Here is a 17,396-nt window from a genome sequence, read left to right as displayed (position 1 = left end):
GGGATGCATTTTCTTCCTTTATTTGATTCCGTATGGGATGAAATTATTTAATTAAAATCCCGTCAAGTGCACGGTGCTGGTGTCAAAACGTCGCGATTTTGTAATGATTAAAGAGAAAAGTAATTAGCATTAATTGCATCCTGGCCAATGAATATGTAATTAGATAGAGGATGTTTTGTATTCATTAATTAGCATCTTATATGTAGCTGCAAAAGTTTGTTCTCTTATGCGTACAGACTTCGAAGTTAGATGGGAATACGTTTTTGATACTTCACCCCTTGCTTCGCAGGCATTTTTTTCACTGTATTTCATTTAGTATTCTTATTGCCACTTCTTTAGGTGCGAATAAAGGAAGGTTCCTTGTATTTTGTTAACTAAACAAAAACTACATCTTAAATTGTTTTTCTTCAATAGTGCTTTTTCCTGCACATGCACTAGATAAGTTTGGAAAACATGGAAAGTATAGTATGTCCAACAACACAGATTTTGCAGTAACTGGTACACCATTTTCAAACGCCCGATAAGCGTGCTCTCTATTGCACGTATTGGTGTTTATAACGTAAGGAATTAATTAGCCGTGGGAGTTATGCCCATCTTTTCACTGCCACAGGCACAAAAGGTCCTTTGAATGGTATGTGTTCTGCAAATATGTCCAATGCTATGATATAGAGGGGCGTTTATGTTTGTTGGAATGTGGCAAAACTTGCCTTTCCCGTTTCTTCGTGCAATGAACTGATGTTTGTTTTGTGTTTCTTCGCATACTTTATGTATATTTCTGAAATATTTTCAGCACCGGAGCACAGCTGGCTTGTTGGTATTTCTTCCCTATAATCATCTGTAAGCTGGTAGGAATGGTTGGTAAGGTTCTATAAATTTTAATTAGGCTAACGTTAGCAATTATTGGGATAACTTTGGCCATAGTGGGGATTATTGTTGCTGACACTGTCCAACGCAAGACTCAAGAAATGGTTTCGCCTCGGTTTGTTTGCATTGGCCGTGCATAGTGCTTGCTAATTGACTACAAAATGTTTGCTAAAGTGATGACGTAGCAAATTTACTTTCGGGGAAATACAACAGATCGCTACTTTCAGCTCTTAATCTAATGGCGGCTAACAATAGCATTTCTAGCATTATTTTTACATGATAGCTTTAATAGTGAGTGCTTTGTACTCATTTTGTGACATGGCGTAGTTAAATATTTTCATCTATTTTGAAATTAATTTGAGGAAAAAATCGCTTAAATTGTAACTTTCTAGCTGAAACTAAAATAATTATGTCGTGGCGGCTTATACAGACTACATAGACTTCTTAGTACCATGCAATCGAAAAGTCGATTCTTGCCATGAGATGATCCAGTATTGCAGCAGCGGCGCGTGTTTCGATTACCCGGGTGTCTTAATAAGCGTTTAAATATTTTTGTTAAAATAAAGCAATCAAGCAAATGGTATGAAAAACAACAACATCAATTTGTCACTAATGATGCAGGTTCGACACAGTACTTTGTGAGTTTACACTCAGCATAAAAAAGTGCGGCGCAAGCTTCCCTAAAAAATTAGGTTCCTTCGAAAATAGACCGATTCTCTGCATGTTTGTGTTTCGACGAAGGATGAAATCTCGTATGAAATGAAAAGTGCGACAACAGAAAAACTTTATCAGAACTTATTTTCAATCAAATGGCTGCACCGCAGTAGCGTGCCAAGTTTGCAAACGCTCGTTCTGTTGCAATTTGCTGAGCAAACGTGGTACAAACGATCTATTTCATTGGAATAGTAAATGCTTCATATTTTGCACTATATGTGTCTCCTGTATCCTCTGAATATCTCTCCACAATCGAAAAGGATATGCTGCAAAACGACATTCAGAGTATCTTGTGACAAAATGCATGAAGGATAAATGTCACTGTTTAAGGACGCATACTGCAGGATAAAGACAATGGGAAGAAACAAGTAGAACCCATTTGAAGTATCATTTTATTATATGTTCGCTTGTATCTGGATACTTTATGTTCACAGTAACATAGAGCAGAATGTAAGTAACATATAGCTGAGAAACTAAAGAAAATGAATTGATTCATGTTACATGAAAAAGTTTTACAATATACAGCCGAATACAGGATACCCTTAATTTACCACCCAGTTGAGTTACGACGATTCCCAATTACGACGATTTTAATTATGACAGTTTATATTTGTCATTTTGCTAAAAGCGAGTTTTTTTTTATTTTTTCATTGATATCCGTTACATTCAAATTTATCAGTATTCTCAAACTACTCAAACTTTAATATTTATATCAAGATATTCGACTTATATCTTGCTTTGAAACGCACGGTCGATGGTCTGATGTATTTACAAAGATATCAAATCATACACCGATGTGATCTTCACTTAGAAAGGTTCTGTAATCAGGTGATTTCTATAAAATATAGATGCAGGAGCAAATTGGCTCACATATTTGCCGGTCGCATGAATAAAAATCATCATCTCGTACGACTTAACATTCCCGTCATGGGTTTAAGCCCCATACAGACCGTGGATAGGTAATATGGCCCATTCGAGGAAAAGCAGGTAAATGTAGACCCAAAACAGTTTTTGCGCCAATCATTCTTCTTAAAAAAAAAATTATAATAAGAAGAAGAAGAAGGAAATACAAATGCTGTTATACTGTTTAAAAAGTATAAAGTGTTTCAATTAGCAGAAGCTACCAAACAAGTCTCGTGAATTGATTGTTATTCTATTGTTGTTCTATTTAGTAGGAACGCTCCAAATTAGCCGTATTGCTTAAGTGAATTAGTTTAAAATAACAAATATTGATATATTTGATGTATTTTTTTTTCAATGATCAATATCTAAAACGACAATATAAATTTAGTCCTTTCTCCGCTGATTGGTGTGAGCGCGCCTGTGATGCAGCTCGTTTTCTAATCAATTTTTGATAGTTTCGGATTGCGATCGGCGTCTGGTTACCTTTGTATCCTTCTTGTTAATTACAGGTCATTTGGTACTTTCATAACAGCAGTCCAACAACTTGGGAACAGTTTGAAGCCCGGTCAGTAGCAATTATGCTGCTCATTCCATTTATAAACCGCTGTTACTTTTCTTTAATTTGCATCAAACAAACGCGCAACACAAATGGATTCCTCCAACTAATCGTATAACTAGTTATGTTGTTTATTATAGTTATATTGAGGCCCTAAATCCGTTTTTTTGTAATAGGTTGTGTAATAATAGTTTAAAAAATTGGAAATAAACTTGCAAATTCGTAAAATACCAGTGCATACAAAACATACATTAACATGTTTTTATTTATCTCTTCTCAATTTTAAATAAATTGCCAAAAATAGTTGTCTTAGTTATGGTAACTGCTGAATTAAAATAATTAGAATTAAGTACTACGAATAACGTTCGAAGCGTTTTATAGCAGCTAAGCACATTGTATTGTGTGTATGGATAGAATCCAGCTTGACGTAAAATATCTTGAACATAATAAATTACATGATATTTATTAAGTAGATGTATGTGTGCTATTCAATTTAAATATTTTATTTATTTATTTAGGTATCATTTATCAGATATTAGTTTTCAATAACAAGTGGTGGTCCAGTGTTACAGTCGTCAGGTCGAACGACTTAACAACATGCCGGTCGTGGGTTCAAGTCTAGAATGGTCCGTCCCCTCGTAGCAAGGACTGATTATCCGGCTGGGTGTTACGGAATTAGTATTGAAAGCCTGTATAGGTTGGTATGACCGCAGAGCACGTTTGAACACAATATGCTAGATATAACAAAAACACGTCGTGCTATGATCGTGAGCAATCGCGTAATAAAATAAATTATTCACAGGGAAATGTTTTTTAACTCTGATCATATTGAAAACTTGTACTCCAAAGAAAATATAAATTAAAACAAATAAGAGGTCTTGTGTAATTTCGATTTTCACTAGCGCATCTGGCGGCGGCTAACCGAAGCATTTTGCTAAACAATTTGGAGCCGCTCCAGAAAATATGTTATTTTTCCATGTTTTTTACTTTAACTGGACTGGAAAAGCTTTGTAATTGATAGATAAATATATTGTGCAAGTATTTCAGCCATTTTCGCATTAAAAACGATGAAAAAACTACTTAATTTTGAGATCCGGTGCGACCATTCCCTTGATGACCAAAAAAAGCTTCCACCAGCCGCCGCCAGATGCGCTAGTGAAAATCAAAATTACACTACGGAGTACGATCAATGTAGCCCGGCATTTAGGCTTTTTCACTCAAGGTAAATTGATAAATGGTCAATGATTTGCTAGTGATTGTTGATTTTATTTATTAATTTGGTTCTTTTGCATGCAGTTTAGTCAACTGGTAATGAATGGCAACTATAGCAAAACTCCTTTTTGTTTATTGACTAATTGATGCATTTTGCGTTAATCTACCGGCTGCAGATTTTAACGTTCATAGTGGAGGTGTGCCCCAACAACCAGAACCGTAAGATTCTTTCGGTTCAGTTCTAATCAAGGTTCATCGGTTCTTTAAAAATCAAATTGTAATGAGGTGTTCATAAAAATAACGTGCTACCCGTCGCAATAAAGAACCAAGGCGTTTACATAAACCAGGTCCATTCATTCCAGGTCGTTCATTCGTTCGTTCGTTCGTTCGTTCGTTCGAGAGAGAGAGAGAGAGAGAGAGAGAGAGAGAGAAGAAAGGAGAAAAAGAGAGACAAGGAAGAATAAAGAGTCTATTGAGTTCCGCGTCGTCTGATTCGAAATGCAGATTGCTATGTTTGACAGATACAGGGTGTTCGAGACAAATTTGACACCTGGCCTTTGGGTTTATATCTCAGGGTCTCAGGGTATGTCATTCGATTGCTAAAAGTTGTGCGAACAAGTGAAAAAAATGTCTTCTTCTTCTTCTTTGGCACAACAACCGCTGTCGGTCAAGGCCTGCCTGTACCCACTAGTGAAGTGAGCTTGGCTTTCAGTGACTTATTATTACCATAGCAGGATAGTCGGTCCTACATATGGAGGCACGGTTTATTCAGGGCTTGAACCCATGATGGGCATGTTGTTACATCGTACGAGTTGACGACTGTACCACCAGACCGGCCCAAAAAAATGTCTAGTTCCCTAAATATGTGGAACCCGTCTGAATTGTACAAGCGCGTAACGTGTGTTATGATGGTTCGTGCCGGTCATACGAATGCCACCCAGCTCCCCTGACCTTAATCCTATGGATTACTTTGTGTGGGGCACAGTTGAGCGGGACACCAACTGGGCGTCCTGCAATACCAAAGCGGAGCTGGTGGCCAGAATAAAGGCCGTGTTTGCGGCCATAAAAAAATGCGGCAAACATGGTAAGCTAAACTTTGTAGATTTGTTTTAATATTTAACATAAATTTGATAAAAAATCCTTTCCTATTCCCTCAGAAACTGTCAAATTTATCTCGAAAACCCTGTATGTGCGAAATCGGTGAAATTAGCTACAAAAAGTGTCACACGAGGAATAAACCGCTATTTGCAAAAGTTTAAAAGTCCTTCCTATAACGCGGGGTTACGCGGATGTATTTGGAGCTTAAAAATAACGTACCTCGGTAAAATACTGAATGTTGAACTGAACATCACTGAAACAAATGTTATCTGAAACACACATACACACATACATACATACATACATACATACATACATACATCATACATACATACATACATACATACATACATACACACATACATAATATATACAGGCGGTCCCCGAGAGACACGGTACCTCTTATACGCGGATTCGGAGATACGCGGTTTTCCAAATCTGACAGATCTTTGAGCAAATTGTACTGATTTGACATATCCATTGTGAAATACCAAATAATTTCCGTATTGATCGAATGTTAAATACCATTTCAAAAGGTTTAAAACTGTTAAATTCATTAGAAACATATCAAATAATTAATTTGGTGGCTAAAACCACCCCTACTTGCAAAATTGCACGAAAATTAGTGATATTTTGGCTGGAAATCACAAGATTCGACTTACGCGGAAATTCGAGATACGCGGTATTTTGCGGCCGGTCCCCATTAACCGTGTATCTCGGGGACCGCCTGTACATCTTGCAAAAATACACAGATACACATTTTTTTGTTCCCACATAGTTTCCATACTTGGTAAATACAGATATGTCGGAGAAGCACCTCTTCATAATCTTCATCGTCGGCTAAAGAGTTTGGCCACTTTTCCACTGCAATGCGAAGCAATCACTGCACATCTTCGTGCGAAGTTGATGCTTAAAATGGGCTCTTATTTTTATGCTTCGTTAAAGGATAGCTCAGGGCGCGTCTTTTGCGTGACTCTTCAACTGTCTCTCTATCTTCTACTCGTAGCTGTTCGTTAGAATGGTATACATTTTCGCAAACAGCAAAAGAAGAAGAATGGACGGTGTACCCGAGGGTATTTTGTTTTAATGAGTTTGACCCTTTGGGAAGAGTTTTCAAAGTTAACTAGCCCCATTAGTAAGTTACCAGTTTGTTATTCATATGAGCATTATTCAGCTTCTCATTACTGTTATTTACTTCAATTATGGCCATTTTTATTTTTAAAGTGTTCAAACGTAAACAAATGCAATGCAAATATCGTTACAAGATGTATGATAAATTCACGTTCTATCCAAATTACTGTGTTTTCTTAAAAAAGAGTGATATTCAGTGTGCGTTGTTCATATTAGCCATTTCCTGAATGATTGCAATGAACATGATTATTTATAGAAACTTTAAGATTCTACATTCAATGATTATCACGGCTGTTGCACACTGCAACATGATTTTTTCTTTCAGCCGAAGTAAATTGTTTTTATTAAAACAAGCGTTTTTTATGCATCGATATTTTTAGTTGCGAAGCTAAAAATCCATCGTTTGTCTCGGGCTTAGGAGAAAGAATGAACTTTGTTCTCTCCTGTAGCTTCGATCGTAAGCGTTCGGGAATACTCGGCCCGATCAGTGTTGAACGTTAACCACACTAAACGCGGGCCGTGTAGCCCTCTATCGATAATTACTGGGAACAACACCTTGCGAGCGAATAGGTCGTTAATAATAATTAACAACGGCTATTATGTGACTCGATTGTGAGAGAAGAAGTAACAAATCTCATATCGGGTATTACAGGGGTTCCGAGTCAATTTCCAATGTAAATGAAATTTTTCATTGCTTACGACATGTTTTTCAAAAGTTATCTAATAAAGGGTTTTCCAAGTCACTTTCGAATGTAAACATTGTTATACACCGCTAGCAAGATGTTAATCCACATCAATCTGATATTTAATTACCATCACAATAATTTTTAATTTCTCCCGTATGCATTTCAACACGAGCCAAGCTGGATTGAATTTGTCAGTTCTTTATTATGTGTTCGAAATAATGTGTTGAAACTGAAATTTCATTTTGAAACAAATAAACCATTTGACAGCTGTTGAAAAACATCTTGGATGCCGTGAATAATTATGTGCACATTCGAAAGTGACTTGGGAAAGCCTGTATTGCATTAGCATCACAATAGTTCAGTTTCAGTTCTTCCACATTATTTTCAACACGTCTCAAGCTGGATTGAGTTTGATAGTTCTGATGTATTGAAAGTTATGTAGAAGAACTGAAACATTATAGTGATGCCAATACAATGTATGAAAGCTGTTGAAAAACATCTGTGAGGCGGTGAATACAGGGTTTTCCTGGTCACTTGAAGACCAAGTGCAAAAAGATATTTCACATCACTCTGATGTATCGTTTTCATCTTAATAATTTGTAATTTCACCAGCATTTTCAACACTTCAACTGTCAACGGGTGATGCGATCCGACTTCAAACTTCGGTGAAAAACGATGGCAGGCCCGTTAAAGTGTTGAAAATCATGCTCAAGAAAATAAAATTATCATGATGCAAATGACAAATCAAATCAGTGTGCAATAACATTTTACACGCGGTGAATAACAATATTTACATTCAAAACTGACTTGGAAACCCTGTAATAATGTGCACATACGGAAGAGACCTGGAAACCCCAATATGATGCGTGTTTGACATCTCGATTTGTCTCTTGTTTGACATTTATAACTGAACAAAGGGGGTTTTCAAACATTTGCATTACCTGACTCAAACGGAGGCCAAGCTTTATCAAGCTTTGTCAAATAGCCTGCCGTCAGATCAGAATTACGGAAAGTGTTATATTTTCTATGACACTCAATGCAAATATTTACATTCCGGAATGAATAATAATCAATTATTGCAGTAAAAAGTGTGGGAATTACAAAATGCATAGGAGCTATAGAAACATTATAAATTAGTTTCACTTCAGGATAGTTTTGGAAAAGCTAGGGCTCTTATAGAAAAGGCCTTCCTAATAAAATGCAGTGGAACTCCACACAACGAGTTTAAACCATTACAGCGCTGTTGCACACTGCAACAGGACTCGTCTGCTGTAAATTATTGTTTCAGTAAAAACAATAATCTCTTGTCATTTTTTTTAATTTAGAAACACTACAAAATCCGTCACTTGTCGTGGGATTTGACTATAGAGTAACCTTGTATCTTTCGCTTAGCTTAGATCGAGACCCTTCGGAATGCTCATCCTGATCAGTGGTAAACGCTGACCACACTAAACACATTCTGTGTCGGCCTCTTTTGGAATCACAAGAAACAACACTGTGTCAGAAAATCGATAGTTAATAATTATTACAACTGGCTCACTCGTTATGCGAGTGATTATTTTCTGTATTATTTGTTTTAAAAGTGAAATAATTGTTTTCAATATCATAAATGTTTTGGAAAAAAAATTATACAAGTCGCTGAAAAAGTAAAATGTTTTCATAATTTTAGAAAATAATTGACGCTCAGCTACTAATTATTTCCTGCTAGACTTTTTTATTCCAAAATAAACCATGTTCATTACAATTGGTATTCTATTATTAGTATTCTATTCTATTATTGGTGTGTGGTATTCTATTCTTTAGCACGAATTATTTCCAGTACGAATTATTATAGAACTGTGATGATTTCAGTCAAAAACGTATGCCATCGAAACAAAACTGGATGCATAATGTCAACAATTGATGCTATAGAGCAGGGAGTCCAACTTTCAGCTCTTGGCCGTATTGCTTCAAAATAACTATGTTGAGGGCCATTTGACGCTACCTTTAACTGATGAGTGAACTTTAAATCTCGTTGTTATAACAAAATACCTACAATAATTGTACAGCTTCGTGTTACTAAAGCTTGGTTTTTGTCTAAGAAAAGTAAAAATACAATTTTATTAAAAAAATCAAAATAACGTAATATTTATTTTAACTCTGGCAAAGTCATCGTGGGCCGCATTATAAGCTATTGGGGCCGCATGCGGCCCGCGGGCCGTAGTTTGAAAACCCCTGCTATAGAGCACCGGTCGGCAAGCTTTTGAAATAGAGGGCCAAATTTTGTACATGATACAGATCTGCGGGTCAGTAAATTTTGCACTTAAATTATTCCATTATCAAAAATAAAAAACAAAACAATTGTAAACGATATCAAGTATTACGATTGGTGATATTGTTTTTAAATAATATATCATCTAAGCAAAGTAAAAGATGGTAATTCTTATTACTAAAACTAATTGTAATAAAGTTTGGGAAGTTAGATCTCAGTTGCTTCTGATCTCTCAGATTCTCAGATCTCAGATTCTCACTGATCACAACTATTTTTTTTCGAACGTAAAAATAATTTCTCAGGAGGTAACTTTGAACAAGCAAAAACTAATTATGGACGTCTTTATACATCAGCATTTAATGGCTTTATGATATACAAGCAGCCAAACGATATCATAATTCATAATCTGAGATGGTTTGGGAGCTGTACCGACAAAAGGGAAATTGCCATAGTTTCCCATTACCAAAGCCATTTGAAGCATAACGCTACAATTGTTTGCTTCAACAGGTTGATCAGTTGGATAATCAGCTCGCACAAGGCCCGTCCAGGTTTTCGAGGATTATGTAACATGTTCACGAGTTGTAGTTTTGTTCAGGCATATAATAACTCTTTCAGCGAAATATAAATTTGTTCGGAAGTAGGCTTTGACAAGTTCAGCGATTATGTAGTGCTGACATTTGTTTGTTTACATCCTGTGCGGGGACGTATAATTTTCATTCTTAAATGTCCTAAAAGTTAAATGTATAAGTTTAATAGATACAGGGTTTCTCAGCCAGCTCATCATCGTAACATTATTTTTCGAACACGTGAAACGATTGTCAACAACGTACATACAATTCGAATCCGTAAACTCTTTTCAATTTTAAAACTAGGTTTGGACCCGTAAAATCCCAACTAAAATCTGGAAAATGTATGTTGGCTGTCTTGCCCCCTTATACATTTTGCAGATTCAAGTTGGGATTTTACGCGTTCAAACCTAGTGTTACCAAATCGAAAAGAGTTTACGGATTTGAATTGTACGTACGATGTTGACAATCGTTGAACCTGTTCGAAAAATAGTGTTACCCACGTTACTGGGTGGCACGATTTGTACTTTTATTGCATTTGCATTTTGTACTTTACTCAATTTTGGGTTTACTACCTGTGAAAGAACATAGTTTCGGTGGGTATCTCTGGTATCAAACTGAAAATACGAATAATTTTGTAAAATTTTACGTTTTGTTTAGGATAACGCTCGTATCGTGTGGATGCAAAAATAACGATTGTTTTTAGCAGTGAAAGGGAAAGATTGGCCGCAAACAATCAAAGAAACATTATGGTAGATTACAGTTCAATCGTGTATTGATTGAATGCAAACGACGAAAATACGTGTCAGACTATGTATTGTGGCAAAGTAACATCAAAGAGGGTCAGTAAACCCCTTAACCTCAATATTCAATGGTTCATTCAAATGAAGGAACAGCTGCATTAAATGTATAATAAAGCGTGTGACTATTTATGTTATATTCCTATTGTACCCTTACATATATCGAGAGGGCTTATGAGGTCCGTCGATCATTTAATAAATATACAAATATACAAATATAATATAAAGCAATGGCTAACTAAATTGATGATAATCTCAACTTTTTCACAGTGTTTTCCAAATATTGTGGGCAGATCTCAAGCCAGGGTTAAAATGTTGACGCTGGGATTGGATAGTTAACTTTCTGAGCACCGAAAAGTGTTTCAACTAAAAAATTATCATAGTTGGTCTGTCATATTCAGTTCAAAATGGTCAAAAACTCTATAATTTGAAGTCAAACAATTGGTACATTTATGATCGGATGGACAAAAATGCCATTTTTTTTTTAAACAACAATTTTTTTTTTGGAAAATTAAGCTTGAAGACACGGGTGGAACAGCATACATTATTTTAAACCCTGCTCTAATCTACCATTTTTGCTTCTATGTTATGTGTTGTAATTAAATTCACATACTAAATGTTCATTTTTGATTGAGTAAATCTACAGATCAATACCCAAAGCAATCTTAACCTAATTGGCTCAAAAACGACATACATAACTGTTACCATAAATGAAGCGTTGCAGACTGAACAAGTTACTTGACAATACAAATGCATAGAGCTGCATAGGATCTATTATATTTTTGTATTTGTGAGGATTTCTTACATTATTTTTATTTATTTGCTATGTTTATCAGTAGTAACCATACAATTGAATTCCTTTTCTATATCTGTTTTTTTTTTTAATTTGTTTTGCTATGAATTTCATCTTATTATTGATGACAATTTTGAAACTGTATTAGCAAAGGCGAATGCAAAAGTATGGGAAAAAAACAAGGATTTTTTAATCCTTTTTCATTCTCTAAATGAGAAACCGAATGAGTGACAGCACACTTCAAACTGTATTCAACTCCTTAGAAACTGCTTTTGGAGCTGACTAAAACTGTGAAGTGAAATTGCTTTTTCTCACTTCTTGATAACACGAGCGTGTCACGTTCGGTAGGGTACCAATAGATTGCCATTTTTGGAACCTAGATGACGCAGTGTGCGTGCAAGACGTTGAAACCCCAATATGATGCGTGTTTGACATCTCGATTTGTCTCTTTTACATTTATAACTGAACAAGGGGGTTTTCAAACATTTGCATTACCTGACAAACGGAGGCCAAGCTTTATCAAGCTTTGTCAAATAGCCTGCCGTCAGATCAGAATTACGGAAAGTGTTATATTTTCTATGACACAATGCAAATATTTACATTCCGGAATGAATAATAATCAATTATTGCAGTAAAAAGTGTGGGAATTACAAAATGCATAGGAGCTATAGAAACATTATAAATTAGTTTCACTTCAGGATAGTTTTGGAAAAGCTAGGGCTCTTATAGAAAAGGCCTTCCTAATAAAATGCAGTGGAACTCCACACAACGAGTTTAAACCATTACAGCGCTGTTGCACACTGCAACAGGACTCGTCTGCTGTAAATTATTGTTTCAGTAAAACAATAATCTCTTGTCATTTTTTTTAATTTAGACACTACAAAATCCGTCACTTGTCGTGGGATTTGACTATAGAGTAACCTTGTATCTTTCGCTTAGCTTAGATCGAGACCCTTCGGAATGCTCATCCTGATCAGTGGTAAACGCTGACCACACTAAACACATTCTGTGTCGGCCTCTTTTGGAATCACAAGAAACAACACTGTGTCAGAAAATCGATAGTTAATAATTATTAACAACTGGCTCACTCGTTATGCGAGTGATTATTTTCTGTATTATTTGTTTTAAAAGTGAAATAATTGTTTTCAATATCATAAATGTTTTGGAAAAAAATTATACAAGTCGCTGAAAAAGTAAAATTTTTCATAATTTTAGAAAATAATTGACGCTCAGCTACTAATTATTTCCTGCTAGACTTTTTTATTCCAAAATAAACCATGTTCATTACAATGGTATTCTATTATTAGTATTCTATTCTATTATTGGTGTGTGGTATTCTATTCTTTAGCACGAATTATTTCCAGTACGAATTATTATAGAACTGTGATGATTTCAGTCAAAACGTATGCCATCGAAACAAAACTGGATGCATAATGTCAACAATTGATGCTATAGAGCAGGGGAGTCCAACTTTTCAGCTCTTGGGCCGTGCTTCAAAATAACTATGTTGAGGGCCATTTGACGCTACCTTTAACTGATGAGTGAACGTTTAAATCTCGTTGTTATAACAAAATACCTACAATAATTGTACAGCTTCGTGTTACTAAAGCTTGGTTTTTGTCTAAGAAAAGTAAAAAAACAATTTTATTTAAAAAAATCAAAATAACGTAATATTTATTTTAACTCTGGCAAAGTCATCGTGGGCCGCATTATAAGCTATTGGGGCCGCATGCGGCCCGCGGGCCGTAGTTTGAAAACCCCTGCTATAGAGCACCGGTCGGCAAGCTTTTGAAATAGAGGGCCAAATTTTGTACATGATACAGATCTGCGGGTCAGTAAATTTTGCACTTAAATTATTCCATTATCAAAAATTAAAAAACAAAACAATTGGTAAACGATATCAAGTATTACGATTGGTGATATTGTTTTTTATGTAATAATATCATCCAAGCAAAGTAAAAGATAGGTAATTCTTATTACTAAAACTAATTGTAATAAAGTTTGGGAAGTTAGATCTCAGTTGCTTCTGATCTCTCAGATTCTCAGATCTCAGATTCTCACTGATCACAACATATTTTTTCGAACGTAAAATAATTTCTCAGGAGGTAACTTTGAACAAGCAAAAACTATAATTATGGACGTCTTTATACATCAGCATTTAATGGCTTTATGATATACAAGCAGCCAAACGATATCATAATTCATAATCTGAGATGGTTTGGGAGCTGTACCGACAAAAGGGAATTGCCATAGTTTCCCATTACCAAAAGCCATTTGAAGCATAACGCTACAATTGTTTGCTTCAACAGGTTGATCAGTTGGATAATCAGCTCGCACAAGGCCCGTCCAGGTTTTCGAGGATTATGTAGACATGTTCAGCGAGTTGTAGTTTTGTTCAGGCATATAATAAACTCTTTCAGCGAAATATAAATTTGTTCGGAAGTAGGCTTTGACAAGTTCAGCGATTATGTAGTGCTGACATTTGTTTGTTTACATCCTGTGCGGGGACGTATAATTTTTCATTCTTAAATGTCCTAAAAGTTAAATGTATAAGTTTAATAGATACAGGGTTTCAAGCCAGCTCATCATCGTAACATTATTTTTCGAACACGTGAAACGATTGTCAACAACGTACATACAATTCGAATCCGTAAACTCTTTTCAATTTTGTAAAACTAGGTTTTGGACCCGTAAAATCCCAACTAAAATCTGGAAAATGTATGTTGGCTGTCTTGCCACCCATTATACATTTTGCAGATTCAAGTTGGGATTTTACGCGTTCAAACCTAGTGTTACCAAATCGAAAAGAGTTTACGGATTTGAATTGTACGTACGATGTTGACAATCGTTGAACCTGTTCGAAAAATAGTGTTACCCACGTTACTGGGTGGCACGATTTGTACTTTTATTGCATTTGCATTTTGTACTTTTACTCAATTTTGGGTTTACTACCTGTGAAAGAACATAGTTTCGGTGGTATCTCTTGGTATCAAACTGAAAATACGAATAATTTTGTAAAATTTTTACGTTTTGTTTAGGATAACGCTCGTATCGTGTGGATGCAAAAATAACGATATGTTTTTAGCAGTGAAAGGGAAAGATTGGCCGGCAAACAATCAAAGAAACATTATGGTAGATTACAGTTCAATCGTGTATTGATTGAATGCAACGACGAAAAAATACGTGTCAGACTATGTATTGTGGCAAAGTAACATCAAAGAGGGTCAGTAAACACCTTAACCTCAATATCAATGGTTCATTCAAATAAGGAACAGCTGCATTAAATGTATAATAAAGCGTGTGACTATTTATGTTATATTCCTATTGTACCCTTACATATATCGAGAGGGCTTATGAGGTCCGTCGATCATTTAATAAATATACAAATATACAAATATAATATAAGAAGCAATGGCTAACTAAATTGATGATAATCTCAACTTTTTCACAGTGTTTTCCAAATATTGTGGGCAGATCTCAAGCCAGGGTTAAAATGTTGACGCTGGATTGAGTTAATCTTTCTGAGCACCGAAAAAGTGTTTCAACTAAAAATTATCATAGTTGGTCTGTCATATTCAGTTCAAAATGGTCAAAAACTCTATAATTTGAAGTCAAACAATTGGTACATTTATGATCGATGGACAAAAATGCCATTTTTTTTTTTAAACAAACAATTTTTTTTTGGAAAAAATTAAGCTTGAAGACACGGGTGGAACAGCATACATTATTTTAAACCCTGCTCTAATCTACCATTTTTGCTTCTATTTATGTGTTGTTTAATTAAATTCACATACTAAATGTTCATTTTTGATTGAGTAAATCTACAGATCAATTAACCAAAGCAATCTTAACCTAATTGGCTCAAAAACGACATACATAACTGTTACCATAAATGAAGCGTTGCAGACTGAACAAGTTACTTGACAATACAAATGCATAGAGCTGCATAGGATCTATTATATTTTTGTATTTGTGAGGATTTCTTACATTATTTTTATTTTATTTGCTATGTTTATCAGTAGTAACCATACAATTGAATTCCTTTTCTATATCTGTTTTTTTTTTAATTTGTTTTGCTATGAATTTCATCTTTATTATTGATGACAATTTGAAACTGTATTAGCAAAGGCGAATGCAAAAGTATGGGAAAAAAAAAAAAGGATTTTTTAATCCTTTTTCATTCTCTAAATGAGAAACCGAATGAGTGACAGCACACTTCAAACTGTATTCAACTCCTTAGAACTGCTTTTGGAGCTGACTAAACTGTGAAGTGAAATTGCTTTTTCTCACTTCTTGATAACACGAGCGTGTCACGTTCGGTAGGGTACCAATAGATTTGCCATTTTTGGAACCTAGATGACGCAGTGTGCGTGCAGACGTTGTTCGTTGTTCTTCGGTCAAACTAAACCAACATCGGATGACCAACACATCAACCAACAAGGACCAGGAAAACAAGTGTGGACGACAGTAAGAGAGAACAAGAGAGATTGATTGAACTGGAGGAGGAAAGTGAAGGCAAAACTGTCAGGACGCCAAAACAAAGTATGCACATAAATTAAGTTAGATTTCTGGGGCTTGTCGGTAGCAATGGGTATGCGGGTGGATGAGGTGCGTATAGACGCTTTATGTACGTGTGAGGTGGGAAAGGACGGGATTTTTCCAGCAGTCCACACGAAGGCACCGCAAAGAACAGTGGCAAAGGAAGCGTACCGGAGAAAGGAGTATGTAAGAAATTAATTAAGAAAATTTTCTTGATTACGGTACTCCAACCCATCGCAACTGCGTCCTCCTTCTGTTTGACCGGGTCTGAAATTACGCGCGCACACTCTCTCAACACACACATACACACGCATAGATGCAAGGCGTGTGCGTGTAGGAAAGAAGGCTGCTTTAGTCTGCGGTCCAGCACGAAACCGCCGCTAGAATAATTCGAAAATGTATGACCGATGGAGGGACGGCTGTCTGGAAGTAGAAACATAAAACCTACAGTTTTCGTCGCTTCTTTTGCCACCTTGCTCGGGACGAGCTCGATAAGAATAGGATGAATCAAAACTGTTGCTACTTTTCGCCCAGAGAGCGTTTTTTCCAGAGAACCGAATACATTTTGGTTGAAGTTTAACATATTCACTGAAATCAAATAAATTTATAAATACGCCCTTTAATTGATGAAAGATTAAACCAATTTAACAAACGTTTGATAATAACTAAAACGGTTATATGCGCATTACAGTCGTCAATTAGTTTTGCGCGCCAATTCATGAAAAGTAGTTGTAAAAAATGCAGGGACTTCAAAATTCAGCTCATAACTCATAATACATAACTTTTATAGTTTCCGCTCAGATGAACCACGAATATATTGATAAATAGTAGCATACACGTATTAGCTATAAGACTAATGATTTCCTATTGATTCGACTAGTAGTTGTTTCATTTAAGCCTATACATTGGCAGTGCAGGATAAGGTAAAGCGGTAAAAAAAAACAAAAAAAACTTTAACCGAAATAAAACTGTGTCTAGGCAAACGGAACACAATAAGTTTTTCTTCGACTTTCGTAATAAGCAAATGTTCGTAGAAGAAGTTAAAAGAACGTAAATAAATCAGAGAGCGTCTGTAAGAAACGGGATTAGAGAGACTGATAAGGCATACTATTTCTTATGGTTGTTTGTACTCTCACTAATGTAAAGCCAATCAAATCAGTCCACAACAGGGCAGACTATTGTATGATTAAATAAGGGAATTTTCTTGTTCTGTACTAGTTCACAGGATAAATTAATACAATATATCCTACCTATCAATACATTTCATGAACAGACAGTCATTC

The sequence above is a fragment of the Anopheles merus genome, unplaced genomic scaffold (assembly GCF_017562075.2).
Source record: "Anopheles merus strain MAF unplaced genomic scaffold, AmerM5.1 LNR4000200, whole genome shotgun sequence".
In the NCBI taxonomy this organism is placed as follows: domain Eukaryota; kingdom Metazoa; phylum Arthropoda; class Insecta; order Diptera; family Culicidae; genus Anopheles; species Anopheles merus.
The sequence above is the reverse complement of the archived record's forward strand: the minus strand, read 5'-3'. Positions refer to the sequence as shown.